Below are 13,387 nucleotides of genomic sequence, written 5' to 3' on the forward strand. Positions count from 1 at the left end.
GTAGGGAAATGGATTTTTACTTTCACTGAAGGTGGCAGAGGTAACGTTTGCTGTGCTTGAGCGTCCTGGAATAAGTAATGGAAGAGGCTTTTTTCACAACTCAGTGCTCCTACAGTTCATATTACTTTCTTTTATTGCTACGCAACATGGTTTTGTTTATTAAGAATCAAGTGACATAGGTGTTAAGTTCCTACTAATTGCAACCCACAGCTATTTATGTATTTATGTCTGCGTCCCTTTTGGTTTTTTTCAGTCTTTCTAACAACAAGCTTAATTATTCCTGTAAGAAGATAAACATAAAAAGCAGTCTGCAAATATAAAACACATACCTGTGGTAATCGTTGTCATCCTGTTTTAATCCTGAGGACTATGAATTTTCACCAGCACAGCCTGTAGTGATTTTGCTGTGAATTAGGTCTGTATTACTCACCAGATTATTAGCAAAAATAGTGTTGGATTAGGCCCACTGAGCTCTACATAATAAGAATCTGTAGTAGAATTTATAAAACAAAACAAAACAAAACAAAAAAACAAAGTTAGGATAATTTTGGCTGGGTGATAAGATATTTTAAGGGATGGTAGCATCACAGTTCGGGATAGCATACTTGTTAGATACAAATTGCAGCCTGCTGATGACTTTTTCAAATCATCAATAAAATAGTACACTTTCTCTCTGCTTCTCTGTCACACAAATATAAGTTATCTTGGTCCTTATAAGCCACCTGGGAGAATTGCTTTTAGATGAAAGAATTAAAATATACCTCATTTGTTAAGGTTTATAAGCCACAGTGCTCTTGTTAGAAAACGTACTGCCGTGCGATGGTAGTTGTATACCTGTGCAGAAAGAACTATGTTTTCAAATCAGGCTGTAAATTTGCCCAGAGAACGGGAGTGCTAACCATTTGTCATTCATTTGTCATTCCGTTGTCTTCCCCATCGTTTGAATTCATCCTAAATACTTCTTCTGCATACATTGTAAGGGCACGTTAGGGAATTGCATGCACTAACTTGGCCTACTAGTGCAAATTATTTGGTGCAGAATAACCATTGTCAAATATAAATTGTGACATCTGGGGCTCATTTAATGAATGTAACAATTATAATGGAAGAATAAGAGAAAGATAGAAGAAATAATGCTAAAACTAGAGAAGCCTGCCACGTTCATGCTTCTCTGAAAAATCCTGCACAAATGATTCAGTGATTTTAGGAAGTATTTTGTTTTAAATAATTTGATTTACTTATGAATAAAAACATTTCTTAAGTTGAAAATTTCAGAAGCATTTTAATAGCGTGTTCACATATTGCAAGTATCCATTTTTGCTGAATGAAGTGTTGCTCTGCTTTTTTTTTTTTGTTTTTAAGCTGGTATGGTTGGCTTCTTTTCATCTAGCTACATCTGTTACTTTTTATAAATAAGCCTCCTCTCCCCTAAGAATCAAGCAGAACTTCTTCCAAGCCTTCTATTCTCAAGTGTAACTTCAGAAGTGCAGAAATAATAGCTTTAATACTTGGCCTTTATTGGCTAATTCAATAGCTTTATGTACTGTAACTGAGAAAGGTAAATGTAAGGGGGATTATAAGGCAAAGGGAGAAACTTTTTCTTGCAATTCTGACCCCAAAAGAACTTCTCTGCAAAGGTCCATCTGGCCAAGGATCCTGCCAGGAGCCTGGAGTCAGTGCTTGGGAAAAATATAAGAAATAGGGCTGGTGGAGAGACTAAGTGTGCGCGCCCTCTGTTTTGGGAAGATTGGCATCTTTCCGAGTCATGTTGCATCTGGAGCACCCTTTTCTGCCTAGTTTTATGAATTTCTTTCAACCATTTTGAAACGTTTTATACTTTTCCCTCCATACCAGTATGACCGTGATCTTCTCTATTAGCTCCTAGTGATGCAACCAATGACTGTAACAAGAACAGGCGTAGAGGAGAGCCGTATTCCATGGCTTAAACTCCTTCACAGCTGAAGAATCTGCAACCTCTGTCAGACTTCGAGTGTTAAGACATGAGACCGCTCAACCTGATAGAGTTTGACGAGCGAGATCGAGCCCCGTGCTCTGCACTGGTGTCCCCCCTGAGGTCGGGGAGGATTTGCGGAAGGCCCCAGAGGAGCTGGCAGCAGCTCGCTCTGAGCCAGAAGGAAAATCCTCCTCTTCCTTCCTTCTCCTTATCTTTATGTGGTGGCACTTGTGAAGGCGTGGATTTTAGCAACCCTCGGAAGGATTGCTATCATAACATGTTACCGCTGTCTAATTCAGGGACTGACAGAGTAGATCTGACTCCTTCCAATAAAGTAAGCAATCGCTGACAGCTGTTTTGACAAACGGCCGTATATTTTGCTATATTCTTTGAGGTTCTTAGCAATCATGAAGGTCTTCCTACGATTAGCTATAGTTTATCAGATAGAAAAATACATAGTTCATGAATTTAAATATTCTACTTACTAATTACTCTTGAAGGCTGTAAATTTGAGCTTACTTAGTGGCGCCCATCTGGAGTGTGTGATAGATAGCAATATAAGTTCACTGAGGTTACACTGTAAGAAATCCTTCGGGAATGAATGGTGGTTGCTATCAGTGACCTGAATTCTATTATGATTTCAAAAATAAAAGTGTAATCTAACAAAACAATGATGTACTAATAAATGCCACTGTATCCACATTAGTTCCTTTCTTCAACAAGCGCATTTACTCTTACTGACTGCTGTATGTGATGTCTCCGTAATGTAAAAGGTTTACGGTGAGGTCAGCGAAATTCATCCATCAAGTTCAGGTCTGAACACAACATTCTGAAGCATCCAAGTTTTATTATTGGTTGTCAGAACCATTTTTCTCTGATTTTTTTCAGTTAAAGTAGTTTATTGAATGAAATGGTCTAAGTCAGTTTTGAAAACATGTCTTTGCTTTATGGTTCTGTAATACTTGTAATCTTTTTATTTATTTATTCATTTCAAATGGCAGAGAAAATACCTTTCTTTTGAAATAGAAAGATAATTCAAAGAACAGAATATTCTAAGGAAAAGTCAATCTCCCACTCATCCTACAACTCTTTTTTTTTCTTTTTTTTTTTTTTTCTTTTTTTTCTCAACTGCTGTCAAATGTGTCAGCCACTCATGTGAGTAATGTAATCCCGGATTTGGAATATGCTGGTGGTTGGACATATGTACAGCCCCAGTGGGAATCCTGCTACTGCTCTGAACCCAAGAGTTCAGTGTCTCTTTCTGGTCTTTGTTATTACTTTCCTTTACGGCAGTGTGAGAAGATGCTGATACGGAATAACAATGAGCTTTTGGAAGAGTAAATGTTTTATTTTCACCCAAAAGAAACCTATGCAATCAGAGCTATGAAAGTAGCTGTTAAATGAGAGTGATTGTGACAATTATAGCGACACAGATATGGCCCCCTCCACTGAATTCTCATGTGCATAAGAAGCCTTGTATCAGTAAGGAAGAACGTAATTCTAACACCTGGGCATGCGTTCTGGGGGCAAATCTGCAGATTGGGAAGATTTCCCAAATCTAATGATATACAAAATTAGAGTAAAAATCACATAGGAACAGACTTTGGAGGACAAATTCATAAAATGTTTTGATTTTAGTTAGGTCAATCCATCCATCGTTAACTGCCACTGAAAACTGTGCATTATATTTTCTAGTGAATTAAGTAGGGGAAGGAAACTGTAAGTTGATACTGTACATTGAAACAGATCTGTAAGGCTTTTAATTGATGATTATACATATACTGATCTAAGACATTTCAAATAGCTATCTTTCCTAAGTAAACCACAACTTTGATCTTTATAGGTTCAGAAACGTCTGGCTTTTTTGAGGTTGTCTTTCATATTCCAAGTGAGTTCAAAAGGTGTCTTTTTTATTAGAAGTAGTAGGTCCCGTGCTTTGAAACTCCAGATGTATACTGAGCAAGAGATGGCTATATGTTAATGTTTACATTCTTTATTAGTTGAAGCTTGATGGAATTTCAGAGTGCCAAAATAAAAATTGAGAATTAATATGCATAGAAGTTGCAAATTTAATTAGCTGGTGTTATCAATCAGGCACGCTCAGTAGAACTCCAGTATGAATTTCGATTTAGTCTATCTGCTGAAGAGTTAGACAAAATGCAAAAAGTGAATATTCAATTAAAAAATGAAGTTGATCAAATATTCAGGGTTGTTTTGTTTTTTTTCATCCAGCAATCCACTTGAACCAATACCATTGGAACACTCAAAGTGCTAATGACCACTCTTGAACAAGTAGGGTGTGATCCTGTAGCTCTCCCTACTCATTGCTATTAAGTGTAAACCAATTGCTAGGCTTTGGTCTAAGGGTGGAGAATTTTTGACTGTTATGATGTTATGGGCACAGTGGTACTGAGCAGTCTATTTGTCATTTATAAAGCACTCTTTAACAATTACTGTGATCAACACACACAGTTCTTTATCAAAGAATCTAAGAAATTAGAGATTAAATGTTTAAGCTGTGTCTTCTGGTCATCCCTCTTTTAGTTCAGGATTGCTCCCTGCAGAATAATTTTGATGAGCCTTCCACCATTTCTCTTTGAAAATGAAGTAACTGTTAAAGGGATATTAAAAAAAACAAAACACTTTTCCTTTAGATTGTAAAATACGGGCAGGAAGTTTAGCAGTTGGGAAAGTGAACTTGCTGAAGTGATTTCATTTTCCACTGCTTATTATGGGCCAGAGGAAAAAACAAGATTATATATACATTTCTATAATCTTTAGCAAAGTTTTTTGGTGTTTTTTGTTTGGTTTTGTTGGTTTTTTTTGTTTAATATAAGAGAAATTCCTAAAGAGTGTCATTAGACGGTCCTCTACAATGAAATGCAATTGAAATGCAGTACTTTTGCTCATTTGTCCCAACTTTAGATAGTCTCATTACTTAGAAGTTATGAGTACCATTTTCTTTGTTGTTATAATTTCTTTTTATGTCACAATGTTTTGGGTTTTTTTTTGTGTGAATGAGAAGAAAGAAGAAAAGAGAGAAAATATGCACCTCGTTTTTTTTCCTACTACGTATTCTTCTGGTTGTGTTTCTTCCTGTTATCCTCATTCATCTTTAGTCCTAACCATGTGGGACTTTGGCCAAAGTTCTCAGTTTCCAGGCTCCACACACCAAACTAGAAAGGAACTTTTAATTTAAATAACATTTAAAAAAAGGTAAGTAAGAAGAGGGTAAGAAATTATATTTTCCACTAGATGTAAGCTACTACTTAAGCTAGTATCAGACGTCTAGGCAAGCGGAAGGGCAATTTTAAAGTGTCGTTCTATTCTATGTAGTACTGTCAACCATGATCCAAAAGTGGTCTGAAAGTCATTTTCTTTATCACAAAGCCACTGGAATATTTATATTTCATTAGCATCACCTTTGTTAATTAACACTTTAATACTTGAATTTTTGGTAGATCCAATATGCATCACCAGATAGTGCCAACTTAAAAAGAGGGTTTGTTCCGAAACCCACATCTGTACAAGTGGAATCTGATTACATGTTAAATCTGCCCCCTACCTGCATTCAGTACACTCAAGAAAAAATACCTGCGGCTTTTTTTAATAGCGACACATCTCTACTATTTCTTCGCTGGGAGCCAGTAAGAGAAATGGAGCTATTCATGCATCACCAAGAAAACGGATACATTACAGTTACAGGGAATTCTGACCTCTGCTACTGGCAAAAAATAATAATTTGTATAATAAGGTTATATTTATGTCGAGTAGCCACAGGGTAGAACACATTACACATTTTAAAATATTTACTCTACAGAATTAATTTTTGAAAGCGTTCATTGGTGTCCAAGTACAAACTAAAATTTAGAGAAAAGTAGATAACAAGTTATAATATTCCTTTGTAGGAAAATGTATTTTGTGCTGGTGAGGTTTCTACGCTTACTACCACAGTATCTGAGACCTCAATGTGAGGACCTTAAACTGTGTGAGCAGCATATCTCACATTTTATTAATTATTGAATCTCAAACCAAAATACCATCTCATAACAAAAGACAGTTGTCTTATTAGAAGATAATTATTCTAGTGACACTAGCAAGGGAATTATTTTACCAGAAGGGAAAATATAAGCACAATATTTTGTAGTAAAAAGAGTTCTAACATGATGTAGTAATGTTTTAAAGAATGTTTCTGTGTTTTGTTTGTGGGTTTTTTTTTTAAGCTCAAATATCAGTTAGCACAGGGCTGTACAATAAAGCTATCAAAATCGAATATCAATTAAATAAATAAAAAATCCTTAATAGTATTTAGTGGTTTGGAATCCCCTGACAAAGAGCACCCTGTATAGGTAGCAGCTTTTCCCAGTAAAAGCTGTGTCCAGTGCCCCGGTCCTCCTTGAGCTGGTTGTACCTCATTTTAGCAGCTGCACAGTGAGCAAGCAAATATTGCCTGACCTGGCTTAGCTTTGAAGTATCCTGTCATTATTGAGGCTTTTCTGTATTAATTATATAATTTAGACTCACGGACTTGGACAGATGGGCCACTCGGTGGATAAGGAATTGGCTGGATGGCTGCACTCAAAGAGTTGTGGTCAACATCTCGATGTCAAAGTGGTGAGCAGTGGTGAGTGGTATTCCTCAGGGATCGGTACTGGGACTGATACTATTTAACATCTTTGTTGGTGACACGGATGGTAGGATTGAGGGCACCCTCAACAAGTTTGCCAATGGCACCAAGCTGGGTGGAGTGGTCAACACGCTGGAGGGAAGGGATGCCATCCAGAGACATTGACAGGCTGGAGTGGTGGTCCTGTGCAAACCTCATGAAGTTCAACAAGGCCAAGTGCAAGGTCCTGCACATGGGTCAGGGCAGTCCCAAGCAGAAGTCCAGGCTGGGCAGAGAACCGACTGAGAGCAGCCCTGAGGAGAAGGACTTGGGGGTGATGGTTGATGAGAAGCTCAACATGAGCCGGCAATGTGCACTCGCAGCCCAGAAGGCCAACTGCATCCTGGGCTGCATCAAAAGAAGCGTGGCCAGCAGGTCAAGGGAGGTGATTCTGCCCCTCTACTCTGGTCTGGTGAGACCCCACCTGGAGTACTGCGTCCAGCTCTGGAGCCCCCAACATAAGAAGGACATGGACCTGTTGGAGTGGGACCAGAGGAGGGCCATGAAAAGGCTGGAGCACCTCTGCTATGAAGATAGGCTGAGGAGTTGGGGTTGTTCGATCTGGAGATGAGAAGGCTCCAGGGAGACCTTAAAGCAGTACTCAAAGGTAGCCTACAGGAAAGCTGGAGAGGGACTCTTTATCAGGGAGTGTAGTGATAGGACGAGAGGTAATGGTTTTAAACTGAAATAGGGGAGATTTAGATTATATATTAGGAAGAAATTCTTTACGCTGAGGGTGGTGAGCCCCTGGCCCAGGTTGCCCAGAGAAGCTGTGGCTGCCCCATCCCTGGAGGTGTTCAAGGCCAGGAAACCAGATTAGGAGCCTAACTTCTGTTTTTTTCTTTTCAAATATCACCATTGAATGACTTTCTTCTATATAGAGATGTGAATGCTATGATGTGCTTCAAAAAGGGAAAGGTTTTGCACAGAGAAGAAGGCAAGTTTGTAAACGAGATCTGAAATGAGTAGCTACCTAACTGTGTAGTCTCAGTGCATGAAGTTTTTTAAAATATTGACAGGGTCTACTAATCTTTTTTTCTGTGTTAGATGTTAAATGGAAAACAATATTTGGATAATAAAGCTAAGAAGTTTCAAGCCAGTTAAGATTCCAGAGTGCTGGGGAGACAGGGTAAGCCCAAGGGTGAGGAATATCAGCAAAGTTCCTGATGTGACTCTGCAGCTAATAAAAATACATGAAGGTAATGAACATTAGCTTACTGTTGTGGTGTCTGAATACACAAACACAAACAAAAACGGGCTGCAACAGAAGAAGTGTATTCAGGAGGTCAAGGGAGTTGATTCAGCCCCTCTACTCTGTTTTGGTGAGACCTAGCCTGCAATAGTGCGTCCAGCTCTGGAGCTTCCAACATAAGAAGGACATGGACCTGTTGGAGTGGGACCAGAGGAGGGCCATGAAAAGGCTGGAGCACCTCTGCTATGAAGATAGGCTGAGGAGTGGGGGTTGTTCGGTCTGGAGATGAGAAGGCTCCGGGGAGACCTTAAAGCAGTACTCAAAGGTAGCCTACAGGAAAGCTGGAGAGGGACTCTTTATCAGGGAGTGTAGTGATAGGACGAGGGGTAATGGTTTTAAACTGAAATAGGGGAGATTTAGATTATATATTAGGAAGAAATTCTTTACGCTGAGGGTGGTGAGCCCCTGGCCCAGGTTGCCCAGAGAAGCTGTGGCTGCCCCATCCCTGGAGGTGTTCAAGGCCAGGTTGGATGGGGCTTTGAGCAACCTGGGCTGGTGGGAGGTGTCCCTGCCCATGGCAGGGGGGTTGGAACCAGATGATCTTCAAGGTCCCTTCCGACCCAAACCATTCTATGATTCTGTGACTTTTATTCTATAGACAAGAATTGGACTAACAATACATTATTTTTTCTGTGTATATGGTGTGGTCCCTTCTGCTCAGAACAAGACTTTGAGCGTGACCCTGCAAACCCTTCCATCTGATTTCTGCAGACGTGTCAGCAGCACATCCTGATCTGCTCTCTCGAGAACTGCTGGTAGAACTGATGTATGGGCATGCTGTTCGCAACTGTGCAGTAGACTACATTTTGATTTACTGTTCTTAAATCCTACAAACTAATTTCCTAATCTTTGAATTGTAGAACGAAAATTAAGTAATCTGGGAATATATTTCCTCGGTTTAGTTTCCTGTAATTTTCTATAGCGGTTCAAAATTAGACTTGAAAGGTACTGTTTTCTCTCTTCCCTGAATCAAAACATACATTTTGAACAATTTAGAAATTATAGATGTGGTCTACATAGGGCTACCTGCTGCTTCTTGCGTAGGGCAGGTATTTGTATTTGTGCCAGGATTTCATGTATCAAGTGTGAAATACGGATGTTTGTATTTAAAGAAATCTTACTCTGCATAAATGGCACCTAATCAAAACTAAGTTGTTAAAAAAACAGGCCATGAGTCTAGGCCAGTTGCATAAATGAAGAAACAATGAAATGGGCAGAAAAACATAAAGTTAGGGTAAGATCCTTAGAACAGTAGCAAGGCAGTAAAAGACTTGGCATTCAGCGTGCCTGAAATACACAGGGAAAAAACAATAACAGCTTGCAACGAGGAGCATAACAGCTCTCATCAAGATGAGTGACAATCATCACCAAGATACAGAAAAGAACCACTCTGTAGGAATGGTGGTTTTTAGTTTAATTTGCATTATGCAACTTCTGTAGCTTTGCAGGTGGGCTCAGCACCAGCTCCTGTCCGTGCCAATTTGCTGCTCTCTCAAGGTTTTCCTTTTGCACAGCTCCCAGAGGAACAAAGCTGTCATACAGAGCATTTCTGCTGTCCCCCAACCTGAAAATCCGAAGAATGGAGATTCCTCTGAGCATTCTCGATGTTCTTTATGACATGCTCGTGTCATCAAGAGGCACTCGGGCAAGTATCTGTACACCGTAGGGTACACAGCCATTACATGGATATATAAAATGTGTCCTTTGCCGGCTTCATTTTTTTCTGACTCTTCAAGTTGTCCTTTCTATCTTCTAAATCTCTTTTCCTCCCAGTCCTAATCCGCCTCTACCTCGACCTCTTATGTCCGTGCAGTTTCCATAGGCTTGTCCAGCTTCTCATTTTTGGGGGGTTGTACAATATTCCAACTGAGACCTGCAGGTAGATGGTGGATGCCATTTTTCCATTCCAGCCACGAAGGGTAGGGTGGGTGTGCTGACAGAAAAAAAGCCCCTATTGCAATCTTAATCTCAGAATGTAATGTTGAAATTACAGCTGGTTTGGAAAATACGTGAGCTGCCTGCCTCGCCCCGTGAGATAGTTTACAATCCAGAACCTTCATAATCTCTGGTGTTAAAAGCTCGGGATCCTGCCAGCTTCCTAACGGAGGGAAGCTGCTGGCTGGGAAATCATACTTTTGATTTAAAAACTCAGTTGTACAGAGTTGTAGAGAAGTAGATTCATAACAATAATAAACACTGATTTAACAATCGATTTGCACAGCAAGTGGCTGAAGAGTCACTGAAACAGTGGTTTTCACACTAGAACTCAAATTGTGTACTAGATCTCCCCAGAGAACGGCCTCTTTCTTTCTTCATATCTAGTCCTGTGCCAGGACCACTATTGTATCTTCAACAATAATTATTATTCTGTGGTATTGGATAACTCTTATAATGGGATATTAGATAGATTTCAATAAATGATGTTTAAGCAAGCAAAGGGCAATCTAAAGAAAAAATTGGAACATCAAAAATTATGAAAGATGATGAACACATGAACTAGCACACATGCGCAGATCGTGATAGATGCAGGGAGTGATTTAATTTTAACAATACAGTTTTTGAATACGTGGCCATGGGCAGATACACAGAGGCGAACCAGCTCTGACGGGGTGAGATGGTCTCACTTTCTACCAGCTGAAACACGTGAGCAGTCCTCACACATTTGATTGACGCCACAGAGAGCAATAACAAATAAGTGAAATAATGATAGCCATCTATTATTTTCTGTGCCAGCTATTTGCTGTGTGAATGTGGCTCCACGCTCCAAAGAATTTGGAGTTCTCCTTCTGCCGAGTCTTACATGTTTCGCTGGAGGGCAGTTGGCTGTAAGTCGTCCTAGTTTGACTTTAATAAGTGAGCTGGATGAATACATTCAATTTACTTAAAAGTTTTATCTGATTTAGAAGTTTTTTTACCAGATGCAGACTTACTCTCCATCTTTTAAAAAGTATATTCAAACGTAAAAAATATATTATATCAAAAAGTATCAGAACTTACATTATTTCTGCAAATACTGTGGTTCTTCAAATTGGTTTTATGTATATTTTTTCCTGATTTTCTTTTTGCTACTCACACAGAATTCTACGTGTATTTTTTGCAGCATGATTCAGATGTAAGAGACCAAAAATTCTTTAAAATATATGGTTATGTGAAGTTTCTTAGAGTTGTCCAGTACTCATAAAGATTTTTACCAGAGATTATATCTAATTTTTAAAAAGAAATTTTAATCTTGCAACCTGATAGTATATGGCTGTGGGTTTTTTTCGGGTTTTTGGGGTTTTTTTTTCGTTTTTTTGTGTCTGTAGTTAAGGAATAAGTTTGCAAATAGTTTTGAGCTGGCAATTAAATATGGAGGCATAGCATGGAAGCAGTGAGGGGTTCTGGTTTTTTTTTTCTTTAAGGAGGAAATCTGGACCATGGTAGTTCTGCTGTCAAAGCATTGGCTATAAGTAAGGAGTGTCTGCACCTTGGCCATGCCCAGGTACCACAACCCCTTTTGAAACATTTACCACCAAAGACTCAGGGATTCATTCTGATAGCACCATTTTAATATAAAAAAATGCTTTTATCAAGAAGAAATATTTCACAGTTAGAGTTTGTGTGATCGAGTAGAAATATCCATAAAGTAACATCCAACATTCAGTAGAGGAAACAGTGACCATCACTGAGCTGTGGGACCCTCCCAGTTAGCCTGGGAGTGGGGTGAGCTGAGGGCTGCTGTACGTTTGGATGCCCTGGGGACTAAAGAGGACGTTTGAGAAGTACCACCATTTACATGGACGCAAAGATTTTGAAAGAGATGAAAAGTGGGTTGTGGTTGTAGTGCAAAGAAAAATAATAGATTAGTGCCCACAAAAATGTATCATGAAAAAGCAGAGGATGTTAAAGGAAAGGGTGTACACACGGGCAGCAGAATATAATTCATGATACTGAAAAGAACAGTAGAGCATAAACTGCTTTCTTCCACGTTTCTCTGTCCTGAGACCATCATTCAGAGAGCCTCTAGGCCTTTCCAGCTCTTCATGAGCTTTCTGTCTAAGATCTTACTATGTCTGATCTCATTCGTTCTTGTTTATTATCTCTACTTGCTTTTCTTTTTATAGGTATTCAGCGGTGTTTTTCACTCAGTCGCTCATTCTGTTCATATATCTCATTTTGATATTTCTTGGTCTTACTTAAGTGGATTTTGTTCACGTCACACTTCTGTGGAATTCTTTACCACATTAATTCTTTGATTTCATTCAAATCAAAACTGAAAGTAGATTAATTCTGTAATTATTACAGCTCCTCTTATTTGTTTGACATGTTGGCTTTTGGCCCTGTTTGCTTTGGGATGCACAAAACACTGAGTTGTATGTTTGTCAGCATATTCAGTTTTTAAAAAAATAAATATGAAAAAGCACGATAGAACTTCTTTAAAATCTCAGAAGATGTGGTAGCCAAAAAGACTCAACAATAAAAGACTCATAGAAAGTCATAATAACAAGAAGACCTAGAAGTTATGTTAGTAACTACAAAGCACTGAAGGTTAAAAGAAAAAAAAAAAAACTGGAAGAGAAAATTACGAAGGAAAGAATTACTGAATTACAAAGCTGTCAAGAGAGGAGACAGAAACTCGCCACAGATGTATATTTTTTTTATTAAATTGGAGGTGGTAAAAAAAAAAAAAAAGTTGGTTAACTAATTAGGATTAGAAAGCCTTTTGGACAAAATTCTTCTTTTTTGTTTTTCCCTTCCTTTTTTTTTGATGGAGCAGCCTAAGAAATAACTAACTCTGCTGGTCCCCCTAGTGTTCAGAGTGCGTGAAGAGGGAGAGGACAGAACAGGGCGGATTAAGTTTGAAGCTGTGCAGTGGAAGGAGAGCAGGATGTCAAAAGACGAGGCAGAAGATGTTCAGAGCTAGAAAAAAGTGTGGCAGAGGGGAGTGAGTGGGAGCTGTATTGGCAAGAGAGAAAGACTGAGATTTAAGACGGAACTTTCCTTGGTGACATTGAAAACACTCTGTTAGGCGTTTGGAAGTAATTCGCTGTATTGATTCTGTGCTCAGTGTGGAAATGATTATCGTGTTTGTGCACCAGCTACTAAACATGCTAAGCTGTTTTATCAGCATCTTTTAGTTTTAATATTCTGAACGATAGCCTTTTGCCACTGTAGTCCCATGCAGAGAAAGGAATTCTAATCCCCCCTTGTACTTGATTTGATTTTATTAACACATTTTCTCGCTGACTGACAGGCTCCATTCATTAAATTATGAAATCCAAATTAACCCCAGGCTCTGTGTTCTGTGTCATTCCTTGTCAGGGTGAAGGGAAACTACCCCAAATTATACCATTGGCTTTTTTTTTTTTTCTTTTTTACATTTGCAGGTCTTATTATTTAAAATAAGGATTGAACTGTGTTTCTCATCTGTTCTGAAATACTTTGATGGTTCATTACAAACAGCTTTAACCAGATCAAAATACAGGTTTGTTAATACTCGCTGTCAAATTAGGAATGCTGCCCAGTTTCGGAAGAG

At 38.9% G+C, this 13,387-nt stretch overlaps 1 protein-coding gene across 1 annotated transcript in view; it reads left to right on the forward strand.

Annotated features, from left to right (window-relative positions):
- LRP1B (low density lipoprotein receptor-related protein 1B) overlaps positions 1-13,387 on the forward strand; it is a 615,617-nt gene that overhangs the window by 191,175 nt on the left and 411,055 nt on the right. The window lies entirely within an intron of this gene.

Source organism: Charadrius vociferus, unplaced genomic scaffold (assembly GCF_000708025.1).
Source record: "Charadrius vociferus isolate BGI_N301 unplaced genomic scaffold, ASM70802v2 scaffold109, whole genome shotgun sequence".
NCBI lineage: Eukaryota > Metazoa > Chordata > Aves > Charadriiformes > Charadriidae > Charadrius > Charadrius vociferus.